The 14,398-nt window shown below is 41.9% G+C and overlaps 2 protein-coding genes across 7 annotated transcripts in view; one reads left to right on the top strand and one right to left on the bottom strand.

Annotated features, from left to right (window-relative positions):
• saxo4 (stabilizer of axonemal microtubules 4) overlaps nucleotides 1-14,398 on the bottom strand; it is a 331,023-nt gene that overhangs the window by 165,823 nt on the left and 150,802 nt on the right. For 3 of the 4 annotated variants that reach the window (XM_069898922.1, XM_069898913.1, XM_069898932.1), the window contains 2 exons: nucleotides 11,534-11,651; nucleotides 3,757-3,889 (listed from right to left, as the gene is read on the bottom strand). The exons of the other annotated variant lie outside the window; for it this stretch is intronic. The gene's annotated coding sequence lies outside the window, so the exon portion shown is untranslated. The remainder of the gene's footprint in view (nucleotides 1-3,756; nucleotides 3,890-11,533; nucleotides 11,652-14,398) is intronic. 4 annotated transcript variants of the gene reach the window in all.
• eps8l2 (EPS8 signaling adaptor L2) overlaps nucleotides 1-14,398 on the top strand; it is a 165,796-nt gene that overhangs the window by 1,983 nt on the left and 149,415 nt on the right. The gene's annotated exons all lie outside the window — the stretch shown is intronic.

The raw sequence follows: 14,398 nt of genomic DNA, 5'->3' as shown, positions 1-14,398 counted from the left end.
TCCTTAACTTCCCTAGTAATGAGCATCTTGTGAATCTCATTTATATCACAGGTTTGCCTATGGTAACAAAACATTTTTTTTTGAAAGCAGTCCTTTGTGATTAGTTGTGTAGTGCAGATGCTTCCAAACATTCACAAATTTAAAGGAACTAGAAATACTCAGCATTTCAGGCCAATGACCCATTTCTGTCTTCACAGATGCTGCCTGCTAGGTATGTCCTGCATTTTCAATTATTTTTCTGTTGCCCCTTTTCAATCTCGCATTGACCCTTGAGAAAGTATTCATAACCTTGAGGTGTTCCAAAAGCAGAAAGTTATTTGTTCACACCAGGGATTATTCATGCTATTTCTCCAACTTTGGATCTGGCCACTTCACAAGCACTGTTACAGGAAGTGTTGAGGGTTCCCCACCACCAGAGACATCCACTGCTGTCTGCTCATTGCTTCTCACCCAATTTTCTGTGACCACTGGTCATTTCTCCTGCAACTGAAGATGATGCAACCCTTGCTCTTGTACCTCCTTCCTCACCACCATCCAGGGACCTAAACAGCTATTCCAGGTGAGGCAAAGATTTGCATACATTTCCTTGAACCTTGCCTACTGCATTCAATGCTCCTGATGTGGCCTCCTCTACATTGGGGACTGTTTCTCAGAGCATATGCTCTGTCTAGCATGGCTATTCTGAGCTCCTGATTGAATGCCATTTGAACTCCTCTTTCCATTCTCGCATTGACTTATTTGGCATGGACCATCACTGCTAAAGTAAGTCACAATGTTAACCAGAAGAACAACTCCTCATGTTCTGCCTGGTTAGTCTAATGTAGGATTTTCAAATTTTGTGTTGCGTATCTAATATCTCTTCCTCTGTACTTTCAACTTCCCCATCCCTTTTTGCACCCAACCCCCACCCTTTCTCACCTCCTCTCCTCTTTGGTTTCATCCCATTCCTAGATTCTTCATTCCCTCCCCTCTTTGCCCTCACCTTTGGTTCCATCTGGCCTCTATATCACATTGTCGCCTCTTGTCAGATTCAAGCACTGGCAGCCTTTGTCTGCTCATCCCCTACTTTGACCTTTATGACTGATCTTCTCCACCTCACCTTTTTTTCTTGCCTCTTCCTTTGGCTTCTGACTGTCTGTCATTGTTTTGTCTCTCCCTGATTTATCAATCCCACATGGCCCCTGTCCTCTCTGAGTAGGCTTCTCTTTGTTACATGCCCAGGTTTAAAGGGTTCCAGCCTGAAACATTAACCATTCTTTTTATTGACCCACTGAGTTCTACAGCAGATTGTATTTGGCTTAATGCAGCTTGAATGTTGGCCCTTCAAAGAAAACTGAATAATATTTTAAATAAAATAGTTCTTTCAATGTTCAAACCAGTGAAGTTAATTAAATCTCACTTCTGACAAATTTTACATGTTGCTCTATTCCTGATATTTGTGTAGTTTCAAACAAAGTATCTGCAAGGAGGAAAGAAAATATCACTGAAAAATGAGGATACAAACTTTCTGACATGGAGTAAGAGACCTGGAAATGTGCATAAAATTGTTTTCAAGAGTTGCTCTGACATTTAGTAGATCCTGTTTTTTGAGTTCAATGCACAAATTTGTATCTTTGGATCTTCTCCTAATTCACCCACCTGGGATCTGAAAAAAATCTCATCAGTAATCATGAAAATGGGCAGGTGTTTTTACTGAAAGACTGCGATGCATTCCCAAATTTGTAGTATTTAAAAATCAAGGGGAAATGGTCAGAATTATTACCACAAGTATAGTCCCAAATCAACCCAAAAATTATGTTCCCGATATGGTATTTGAAAATTGACCTGTCTATAGATGAGCATTTTTTGTTCACTTAAGATTTGCAGCACTACTTGAAAACCTGTTTAAAACTAGACAGATGGCAACCCTAATCCTGTTGGGGAAAATGCTGACTGTGCAAATTAACTGCTTGCTATCTCTGCATCTATATACCAGTGCATATTTGAGTGGAAAATTATTGACTAAAAAACTCATCTGTACAACAATTATATTGATTTGTTTTGTAATGTGCATCATCTCGATTGGGCAAATTATGACAGCACATTGTGTAACTATTCTGTAATGCATATCTGCAACATGTGGACTTTGACAATGTAGTTAACTGCATGAGAAAGGTTTCTGCCTTTAATTGTGGGAAACCACACCCTCCCCTCCTGACCAACGGGCTGTTTCTCTCTCTGCTTCAGATAGCTCTGCAGGAAGAAACTCTATTTTTGAGGGGCATGTACAAGATTCCAGTTGGAGCCTTGTGACCAGTGCTATAGGCGTTGGTCACTGTTTATCTCTATAAACATTCTTTCTTTGGCTTGGCTTCGCGGACGAAGATTTATGGAGGGGGTTTATCTCTATAAACATTGATGAGAATATAATTAGCATGATTAGTAAGTTTGCAGATGACATTAAAATTGGTGATACAATGGGGAAATGGTCCAAGAAATGACAAGAAATTTAATTTGAATAAGTTTGAGGTGTTGCATTTTAGTAGGTTAAACTAAGACAGCATTTGCACAGTGAATAGTAGGATCCTGAAGAATGTTGTAGAGCAAAGAAACTGGGGGAGGGTGTGGGGGGGGAAGGAGAAAGAGTGTGGGGGGGGGGAGGAAGGGGGTGATAAGGGTACATCATTCTATGAAACTGACACGTAAACTAGGCAGTGAAGGTATTTTGGATGCTTTCATGAGTTAGGCCAGTGACTGGAGTATCAGGGAAATTAACTGCAAAAGACACTTCTGTCTTGTGTGCAATTTTGGTCATCCTGCTACAGGAAAGATGTTTTGAAGCTGAAAAGATACCAGAGAATGTTACTAGGATTGATGGGCTTAAATTTTAGGAGGGACTAAATAGATTAGGGCTCTGCTCCCCTCTTTCTGCCCCCTCCAGCATGTAAAAGGCTGAGTGGGATGGGAAGGGGGGGGGGGGGAAGACTTTGTAGGGGCTTAGAAAATGTAAGGAACGTAAAGAAAATGTACCTGAAGGTAGGGGAATATAAAACTTGAGGATATAAACATGGGATGAGGGGAAATATTTAAAAGGAATCAAAGGGCTCCTTGTGCATGCATGTGGTGATAGGCAGATGGAATGAATTTGCCACAGGAAGTGATAGAGGCAGGGAAATTGTAACATAAAGAAGACACTTGGACATGTGCTTGGAAAGAATTCAGCTGAATGCATGCAAATAGGATTCACTTGGACTGAAGGGCCTATTTTAATGTAAAATTCTGTCAACTCCCATGCAGACTCAGCAATCTTTTATGCATTTATCCTCTGGATTCCCTTCCCCTTTGTGCAGTTGTGTGTTTTGCCAGACCTTGTATCTGTTACTCATTTCTATTATCTGGTCATTTGTATAATTGTTATTGTGTGGTGAATGCTGTCACAGCCAGATAAGGCTACCATGGTAACAATCCTTTTGCCGTACACCAGGATAGGACAAGATGAAGAATTAGCCTGGCAAGTAGAGGAAGCTGTCAGAGGAAGAGAGGACATTGGATGGATAGATGTGGGGGAGAAAGAAGGAAAGGGTTGTCTGGACAAAGGGACCTAAATTGTAATAATTGTCCTAAAGTAAGATCAGCTCTGCCAGAGACAGAGAGAAAATTGAAGCTTTCAAACAGGGCTAGAAATGTGAAGCTGTAACGCTGGCTGTTCTGTAATTTTACTTTCAATATGGGACATTTCAGTCGGCATATAACAGTATTCAGAAGTTCACAAATTACCTTCACTCCAGGAGAGTGGAATTCCTCTGTCAAAGAGGAAGAGCACATGACTTGCAAGCTGCCTGATGGTGCCATGTGACTGCCCTTGTAGTGTACTGAAGATACTGTCTTGTTTCCCTGCTCTGCAGTTGGTCTGTAACCACAGTAAGAAAATCCTCACAATCTGCACAAAGTTTGGCCAAAGGTTGCATGTTTTTGTTAAGTTTGAAATACTTCAACAGTGAAGGGGTACAGCAATCAATAGGCCACAGAAGGTTGCAACTATTGTCTTAGTTCAAGAAACTGGAGCAGGTGCGGCCTCTCTAGGCTTTCTTACTAGTCAATATTGGTCTGTCTGATCTTTGACAGATAATAGAGTTGAAGTAGACAGCACTGCATTCTGTTCTTTGTTGGCAACAATTTACAATGAACTATGCACACAGAAAGTATGGTTAAAACCAGCAGTTTTGTGAAATAGTCAACTTGAAGGGATTTCTCTTAATATTTGTTATTAAACTTTTTTTCTCTGTTCCAGTAGGTTGAACGATTCTTGGTACAAATGTTCATAGACCTAGAGACTATTGGAGGGAATGAAGCTAAAGTTGTGTTCTGCCAACCTTTTGTCCAAATTATTCTCAGCTCCTGAATTAGCTGCATGTGGGGGAAATTGTATCCAGAAGCTTGGGGAGGCAGGGAATATAAAGTGGGACATTGTGTTGGCTAAGATATATTTTTGTGGTCGGTCCACTTCTACGAATGCCTTGAGTTTTTAAAAAAAAAATGTGGATGCTTTTATGACTTGTTACCACTATTCAAGTGGAATTGTACACCCCTCTCCCTTGTGTTTATTTTGCAAGAAAGGCTGCAGTGCCAGGTATCTACTTTAGCTTTTGTTTATGTTCATATTTCCTATCAAAATAGAAGAAGCCATTTGGCCCATGGAATCTATACTGGTTACTAGTGCAATCTCATTCCTCCCCTCCCCCCCCCCCCCAAACTGTAACATTCCTCGCATCACTGTTGTGAGAAACAGAAGTACCTTCACAGAATTTGCTCGAGACAAAAATTGAGAACAAAGAACATTTATTATATAACAATGCAAAGTTGGGTGCTTCCCCTTACCCTGGGAATCCGCACACACACTGGGGCTCACCCAACTTTTATACAGTTGATTTCAGTATAGAAATACCCTCCCCTTTACATTCTTCTGCCTCCTGGATGAGTTTGGCATTAGGCAATCCTGTCTGCCTACGTGCTGTTTCTGTGAACTTGGAGGACCAGGGGGTATCCTGTCGGTGTCTCATCAGGTCATTATCCTTATTCACAAACCTGCCTTTGTTCTAATTCACACCTTCCCGACTCTCAGGGCTACAACCTTATATGCAGAACTTGCTAATTCTGTCTAAGGCTAGAAGACCCTTATCTTATTCAAACTAACTTTACTTCCTACATTCTATTATCTATTCTTATCCTATTCATACTGGCTTTATTACACATATATCTATACTAGTTTCCTCATCATATTTTTATATCAGTTTTACTTATCTCAAACTGTCAACTCCACCCTTGTCTGCCTTCCCACCTGCATGGTGGGGGGGGGGGGGGTGTAATTCACAATAGCCAATGAACCTTTGAGTACAATTTTTGGAATGTGGGTTACAGCAACACTGGGGGGGGGGGGGGGGGTAATCACAATGGATGAGTCTCATTGTCCATCATTATTAATCATGTTTGCTGAGAGCCCTGGACCAAGCATAATTGAAATGGAAACTTTGGTCTTCTATTTGCTGTGTCTGCCCATCCATAGTTGTATTAGAAGGAATGCAATAATGAAGAAAAATTTGCTTCTATATTGCCCGTTTCAAGACTAGACAATAATATGAATGTAAAGACTGAGGTCTAGTTGCACTTGCCAGAGGGGGAAAAAAGCAGTGAAGTTGCTCAAAGCACTCTGAAACCATGCAAAAAAAAAGTTTCCAGAGATAACGATCACTCTAGATCCAGTGTACTTTTATGGGAACTTTAATGGCCATCAGATTGGTCACGTATGGCCACAATTAAACATCAAATTGGTGGGCATATAATTCTCATTAGATTTATTTTTTAATTATCTATACAATGAATTTGGAACAATTCTGAGAGAGGTTGATCTTGTTGGAGGTGTTTAAAAACTATATCCGGATAGCTCCAGTTATCTTTTTACACAGAAAAAAAATCTAAAGATATTTAGATAAACCAGTTATTCCCTCAATGCTACCACAGTAACACTGCCTACATTTTAAAATTAATTTAAATCAATAGATGACATTGTCTGGGTCCTCTATCCAACTCCCTGAGTCAAGTGAAGAAACTACAAATCGCTCTGTGCTGCCTGCTGATCTGGCCTTCGATTGCATCAGCTCTCAATCTGTTTGACACTGGTGACCAGCTGGCTATCTTCCTAAACTAATAGAGATCTTTTATTGTTCCTGAGCATTTTTGGTGCTTTTGTTTCAGCTGCAAGATTTGTGCATAGAGCTTGAAATAAAATGAGCGTTCATGCACTGGGGTTCAAATGAATGAAAAATCTGAAATTCATCCTGTTTAGCATAAAATCATTTTTTTATACTTAAGAAATCTTGATTGAAGTGGGCAATATCATTTTTTAAAAAATGTTGATTCTGTCTCTGATAGAGGGTGAATGTTTTACTGTTCGTGCTTAAAAATGAAATGGGTTTATAAGTTTTTTAAAAGAATAAAAACAAACTGTGCACAATGCTTTGTGTGTTCTCAAAATCTTGTATAGTTGTAACATGTCATCACTACTCATGTATTCCATGCCCTAACTGGAGGCAAGCATTCTGAACACTTTTTCCACCCTGTGGTGCCACTTGAATAGATAACTAACGCTATAGATAGTTTACAACTCCCAAAAGTCTAGCGAACTAGCAGTGGATGTTATAACTGGTTCAGTGTTTGAAAAGAATACTCTAGTAAACTAGTTCTGATTTGCCTGCAACTGTGTTGTTATTTTGCATTCATCAGCCACCACTGCATTTTCAGTTGTTACAATTGGTGACCCCAAAGTGTCCAAAACAAGCTTTTGGACCATATGAATAATGCAGCTGTTGCTGTTAAGCTGCAGCCCTTCTGGGTGGCTGCAGTGAACTGAGATTCACTGGTGTGTTTATACTGATGGCTGGCTGCACCCCCCCCCCCCCTGCCCCCATCTACCCATATATAACCCTGGTTTCCTGCCTAAACCTCAAGGTCCTCTGAAGACCACTGTAAGACATTACCCTCAGTTATAAGCTAATAACAGCTTATGTTCTCCCTGCAGTTGTGAGAGCTTTTATTCACGCTACAATTTTATTAGCTTATTTCCTAAGCTATGGAAGCACTACTCAAGCCTGGTACGCTGCTGATGGACCCTGTTTTCCTTGACGTGGCTGAGGAGTTCACGTACTGGCTAGACTGCTTCCAGGCCTACCTGAACGTGACCAGAGATGTCTTCCACATCGATGAACTCAAGAGGTCTGCACTCGTTTCCAGAGTAGGAATGAAAGGGTATGCACTCATCAGGAACTGCACTACATATGCTGCCATCGAGGTTTTGAAGGCTCTACTTGAAGTCGCAAAACAAGGTCCGAGCGAAGCACCAATTTGCTCTGTCGCCAACAGACAGGAGAGACCATCGATGACTACCTGCTGGATCTGTGGACACTTGCCAAGAAATGCAAGTACAAAGCAGCTATGGGCCGTGTTCATGAAGAAGAACAGATCCGGTCTGCTCGAGGTACATGAGGAAGTGACTGCTTGAGTTGGGTAAGAAGGACCTGGCTAGCCATGTTGAACTGGCCAAATCATTGGAACAGGCCAAGCTCGCAAATGATGACCTCAAAGCTAGTGAGCTCGCTCACCCAGGTGACCCCTTCCAAGGATGCTCCCACTACCCCAGCCTTGATGGCTGCTGCTTCCTGCACTAGGAAGCGCTCCTGTGCAGTAAGACCCAGTATCTCCAATCGCATTGCCTGGCTAAAGATTTGGTGTGTTCCATTTGTGGAAAGAAAAGACATTGGGTGAGGGTTTTCTGCATGAAGGGAAGCCCAGGAAAGTACATGGCCTGCACTATTCCTGGATCAAATTCCAGCCCCAAGCCATTTGCTCCAAATTCACCCGAATCCAGTTACTGCGCTACATGCTGATGGAGAGTGGCAGGGAGGAAACGGCACAAAAACTCAAATTTGGCACCATCATTGTCGGAGGGTGGCCATCTTACCCATGGGCAACCCAGGACTGTGGGGGTCACTTGAGTGAGGAGTATGGAGTCTCCAGGGTTCTAGCCATGATGGTTCTTGATCAGCACATCTCACCAGCTCAGCAACTCTATAGGTACTGTGAGGATAAATGGACATTCCACTAAATGCCTAATTGACACAGTCTCTACTGAAAGCTTCATAGACTTACGGACTGTGCAAAAGTACAACCTAACGATGTATCCTTCCAATTTTCGCATATTCCTATGTCTCATTTGCACTCTGTGTATTCAACAACATTGTATAGTACATCTGTCGTTTGAAGGGGGGAATTTTGTAAGATGTGCCTGCATGTACTTGATGAATTGTGTGCTCTGGTGTTGTTGGGTCTGGACTTCCTGTGTCCCCTTAAAAATGTGACCTTGGAGTATTCTGGTGGTTTAGAATGGATGGCCCCTAAAATCAGAACCCACATGCAGCCTCTCCATGCTGAATATTGACCCCCCCACCCCCCACCTCTCTTCCCAAATCTGTCCTCTGACTACAAACCTATTTCTACCAAGAGCAGGAAATGCAACACAGCAGTCCAAGATTTCATAGTCTGAGACACAATGTCTGCTGGACAAAGGTATCATCGAACATAGCACCAGCCTGTGGAGAGCGGTAGTTGTAAAAGGGGAAAACTTGTCCAAGCTAGTAATTGACTATAGCTAAACCATTGATCGGTATACGCTCCTGGACACGTATCCCCTTCCTCAAATTTCGGACATGATGAATGATATTGCACAATATTGGATCTATTCTACCATTACCAGCTACCAATGCATTCTGAGGACCATCCATATAAGGGCATTTAAGGATAACTGTCATTTCTATTAATTCCGGAGGGTTCCTTTTGGTATTACTAATGGGCTTTCTATCTTCCAGAGGCAAATGGACAGAATGGTGGATGAGTATGGGTTGAAGGCTACTTTCCCCTACCTCGATAATGTCACCATCTGTGGCCACACATTGGAAGACCATAATAACAACCTCCAGAGTTTCCTCCGCGCAGCAAAAGCCCTGAACCTCACTTGCATCTCTAGCAAATGCATGTGTGTTCAGGACTAAATGGCTATCCTTGGCTACTTGGTGGAGAACGACATCATTGGCCCCAATCCTGATAGGAATAGGATGCACCCCCTGTTAAAGCTCCCCATTTCCAGGACCACTAAGGCTTTGAGGAGATGCCTGGCTTTTAACTACCTCAGAAATCACATTGCAAAAGCCGCCATGCACGCGGTGGATGAGAATGTAGCTTTCCAAGTGAAAAGCAACACTTTGGATGTAGCCCTGGCCACAATTCTCAACCAGGCAGGCTAGACCCGTTGCATTCTTTTCTCGGACATTGCAAGGCCATGAGCTCTGGAACCCTTCTGTGGAAAAGGAGGCTCAAGCCATTGTAGAAGCTGTGAGGCACTGGAAACATTCTCATCCACCGCGTGCATGGCGGCTTTTGCAATGTGATTTCGGAGGTAGTTAAAAGCCGGGTATCTCCTCAAAGCCTTAGTGGTCCTGGAAATGGGGAGCTCTAACAGGGGGTGCATCCTATTCCTATCAGGATTGGGGCCAATGATGTCATTCTCCACCAAGTAGCCAAGGTTAGCCATTTGGTCCTGAACACACATGCATTTGCTAGAGTTGTAAGTAAAGTTCAGGGCTTTTGCTGCGCGGAGAAAACTCTTAGAGGTTGCCATTATGGTCTTCTGATGTGTGGCCACAAGATGGTGACATTATCGAGGTAGGGGGATGGTAGCCTTCAACCCATACTCGTCTACCATTCTGTCCATTACGCTCCTCACTGACCAGAGCTCTGTCGCATTCACTTTTTTAAAAAAAAAGTTGCTAGTTGGATGATTGAGTGCTTCACCTACAATTATGACATTGCTTATCAGCCAGGAGCCCTTAATGACCCTCTAGATGCCTTTTCCGGAGGAAGCTGTGCCTCTGCACACACCAGCCAACTGGGGCCTCTGCATAATGAGCTCTGCCATCCAGGGATTACCCGCATGGCTCCTTTTTGTCAAGGTGTGCAATCTGCTCTACTCCATGGAAGATGTCTAGGCTTCATCATACAAGTGCCTATTATCAACATTCCAACAGGATGGTCACCTTAAAACAGCCTTAATGGCCCATTTGGATGGTCCCAGCTGGGTAGACTACCATGTTTGTAGCTTGGCATTAGGAAAACTCCAAAAGGGGATCTTCACACTTTGTCTGCAGCGGTTGTATACGGCGCACCTTTGGTGGTCCCATGGGAATTTGTTCCACACAGATCCAATAAAGATGAAGATTCCAGAGCTGATGAGCAGGCTCAGGGATACTGTAATCAAATTATCTGATGTACCACCATCACATGGTAAATGTGTTTCTTTTGTACCACAAACTGAAGGACTGAATGTTTGTGTATATAGAGGAAAACCTGGACAGCCCTTGCCGTGCCATATGAAGAGCCATACAGGGCGATGAGACAAATGAGGTAAACTTGCATCTTGGACATTGCTGGACAGCCTCTGTCGCTCAAACTTGCCCATGTTGACATAAGTACCCCTATTCAACAGCAGGGGTCGACCTCCCAAAAAAATACCAGGTGATAGTGCCGGTTCTGGAGGGGGTGGCAGGTCCATGTAGCAGCACTATAGATGAACAATTCCCAGAAGTCTAGCGAACCAGCATGGGATGCCGTGACGTGGCGCTTGTGATTTTTTTTTTGTTTTAAAAGAATATGCGCGTGACTAGAGTAAACGTGTTCTGATTTGCCTGCAACTATTATTTCGCGTTCATCAGCCACCATTGTGTTTTCAGTGCGCTTTTTTTAAAAGCGCATTTCCCTATATATCTTTGTCTGTTGGGAGGTCTGCAACACTTTCCCAGTAAAGTGATGACACTCCTTTTTGTTTCTAATCTTTCTGGCATAACCTTGTTTGGAAAGTCTTCTTGCATATCCTCTCTCAATACTGAGGTAATGCAATATTTGACCAACAGTATAATACCACCTCTGGTTTTTACTTTCTCCTGAAAATTCTATACCCTGAGATTTGAGTTCCTAGTCCTGTCTGTGCCTCAAACATGACTCAACAAAATTATGCACACCTGTGTTAATTAAAGCTGAGTTCATCTACTTGTTATTCTCCTTGCATTAAAATGGATGCAACTTAACTTTAAGTCTTTTTTTTAATTAAAGACCACCTGTATCTTCCGTCACACAGACTGGCAGAAAATGCCGTGATTTGGCACCATTTGTGGAGAGTGGGAGAATTGTATGGCATGAACGAGGCCCCTTGGCTGAACTTGTGTAATCCACTGCATAATGAGCTCTGCCATCCAGGGATACCCGCATGGGTAATGGGCTAATGATTGAGAAATGGGGATCTAAATCGTTCTGAAACATTAAGTGTAGCTGGTGGAATTCTGAAGTTTTTTTTTAAAGAAAAATGCTGGGGAAAACTCTGCTAGTCATGGAACACCTGTGGAAAGAAATATCAAAATTTCTAAAATGTTAATTTTCTGCTACTGATTGCTACCTGAGTGTTTCCAACATTGTTTATTGTTGAACTATTGTATTGACTTGTGTCTTCGCTGCTGAGATGAAGCAGCTTTTAAATCTTGTTAATGGCAGGTGAAATAGGCTTTTGCTGTAATCTGCAAAACAAAACGAACCCATTGTGATGGCTTAACTACTTTGATCATGACAGCAGTCAATATTTTTACAGAATAAAGAACTGGTTTGAAGTGTTGTGGAACAGCAGTATAATTTAATGCATGAAATTTTTATCACTCATGTTGCTATAGTAACGAACCCCAAGTAAACCATAGCATACTGCAGGGTGTAGTTCTAAACAGTGGAAATAGTTAAGCACAAATGATGTCCTAAACAATGAGGAATGCATCTTGTGTAGTTTAAAACTGTTGTCAACACTCCAATAATAACATTAGGGTTTACAATTTGTCCAATTGTACTGCCTTGAACAATGTTTCCTGCAGATATCTGTGGATGGCTAAGGAAAGTACCTATTTTGATTGTATCATATTTATTGGCGTAGAAGACACCCCTGTTTTCCAAATAAAAACCCTCCAGATCTTGTATGCGGTGACATTTTAGAGCACATGGTGTTGCTGCTTGACCCCAGTATCAAGGATTCCACACCACCCCCCCCCCCCCCCCACCTTGCCCGGCTGTCCACCCAGTATTCCTGCCAGAGCTGGGTGTCAGGGAGGGAGGGAACCCGAGGGCCTGGAGTGCCACTTGAAGGCCCCCCAGTGCTGCCACTGCCCAAACTTTAACCCACCAAGCACCAGCGCTGCTACTTCCATTATCCTGGATATAGAAGAAATACATACCTGTTCGCCCTTGCGTTCACTCAATGAATCAACACCAAATACAATATGGCAGCCACCAATGCCAGGTCTCATGAGATTTCATTACCTGTAAATATACTAAAATGTCTACACTAAAAACTTCTAAATTCTTAAAAAATTCTTGTTGAAATGTGTGGGAGGGGGAGGGGGGGCTTGTATGCTGGCAAATGTGGAATTCCATTCTATTTGTATCCACTTGTCTGTTAAAATAAATGTACAAAATGCATCTGACACTAGCATGCCTTTGGAAGGAATTTTCATTTTTGCATGGAAATGAGCAAAAACACTATTTTCGCTTCCGATAGGCATGGAGTTGGCACGTGTTCAGTGTCTGTGTGCATTTCCTCTAGGTAAACTGGCTTCTTCTCACATTCCACAGATGTTACGTTAGGGTTAGTAGGTAATTAGTGGTGAGTAGTAGAATGGGATAATGGAGAGAATAAAATCAGATTAGTGCGATTATAGTTCGGTGTGGCCTTTGACTGAGGGGCCTATTTATATGATAATACTTTATCACCTTTGCATCATTCTCCAGTGGTCATTAGTAAGCAAGGACTTGTGATTACAGATGTACAGTGGGAAAATTTAAGTTTTACTGCTTTGTAATCAGTATCATTAAAGCTGGGAAGTAATTTCTTGTTTGATGGTGGGTGGGTGCATATTTGAATATTTTTTATTTATAGGTCTGTTTGAATCTTGACACTCTGCTCTCAGCTCCTCTCAAATGGTGAAATTGTGTCTGGGAAGCCAGCAAGCATCTTCAGTAGACAATTTATTGATTGCATTTGCATTGCCAAGTGACTTGTACATTAGCTTTAGATAAGGAATTAAGATGCAGGTTATCCATGATCTAATTGAAACCCAAAGAAGACTTGGTAGGATAATTCATGGACTGTAGGTTCAACTTCCAAACACTTTTAATGAAAACAGAAGTGTAATGTCTGTCATTAAAAACAATTTTGCCAAGTTTCTTGTATATTAAATATTTCTCACTATTTGTCATGTTAAATTGTTATCAATAGTTTTCTCCCTTGATGGTTTGGTAGGAGCCAATCAATCCTTGAAGGATTGCTGATGTGCAGGATAGGTTAGTAGTGATGGTCTGGAAGAAATGCCATTTATTTCAGGATGAGCTGAATCTGTCCCCCTCCACACCAGAACTAATTGTGTATCACCAGCACAAATTCTAGGCATTATGCCTTCCTGATTGTAATAACTACTTGCAGTTAAAATTCAAATTTATTGTCAAGAGTATATACATGACTTTATATACAATCCTGAGATTCTCTTAACTGTGGGCCAGACAGAATTTTTACTTGTGGATAACTGTAAACTGTACTTGAGAAAAAGGTGTGTACAAAAGAGAAATCGAACAAAGAAAAGTATAAACTGCAATATAGAAAAACATTCAACAATAAATTATGTGCAAAATTGATCTTTAAATGAGTGTTTAAGAGTCTGATGGTGGAAGGGTAGCAGGTCCTGAACCTCGTGGTATGAGTCGTGTGGTACCTCTCTTTCTTGATGGGATCAGCAAGTTCAGAGCACGTCCTGGGTGGTGTGGATCTTTGATTACTGCTGCTCACCTACAGCAGGATTCCATGTAGATTCTCTTGATGATGGGAAGAGTTCTGCCTATGGTGTACTAGGTTGCATCTGGTGCCATTTACAGGACTTTCTGCTCAGGGGTATTGATGCTCCTATATCAGGCCCTGATGTCCTGCTGAACCCCTAAAAACTCATGAGGAAACAGAGGAGCTGATGTGCTTTCTTCATTAAGACATTAGTATGTTGGATCCAGGAAATGTCCTCTGAGATGGTGACTCCCAGGGATTTAAATTTGCTCACCCTCTCTACCTGATGATTTTTTTTCCCCTGATGATAACTGAATCATATACCTCTAGTTTTCACTTTCTAAAGTCTATAAATTAGCTCCTTGGTTTTGGTGACATTAAGTGAGTTGTTGTTGCTAGTACACCATTCATCCAAGTGTTTTAATCTCTGTCCTGTGTGCTGACTCGTTAACCCTT

The sequence above is a fragment of the Narcine bancroftii genome, chromosome 1, assembly GCF_036971445.1.
Source record: "Narcine bancroftii isolate sNarBan1 chromosome 1, sNarBan1.hap1, whole genome shotgun sequence".
Classification (NCBI taxonomy): Eukaryota; Metazoa; Chordata; class Chondrichthyes; order Torpediniformes; family Narcinidae; genus Narcine; species Narcine bancroftii.
This window is presented reverse-complemented; position numbering and strand designations above follow the sequence as displayed.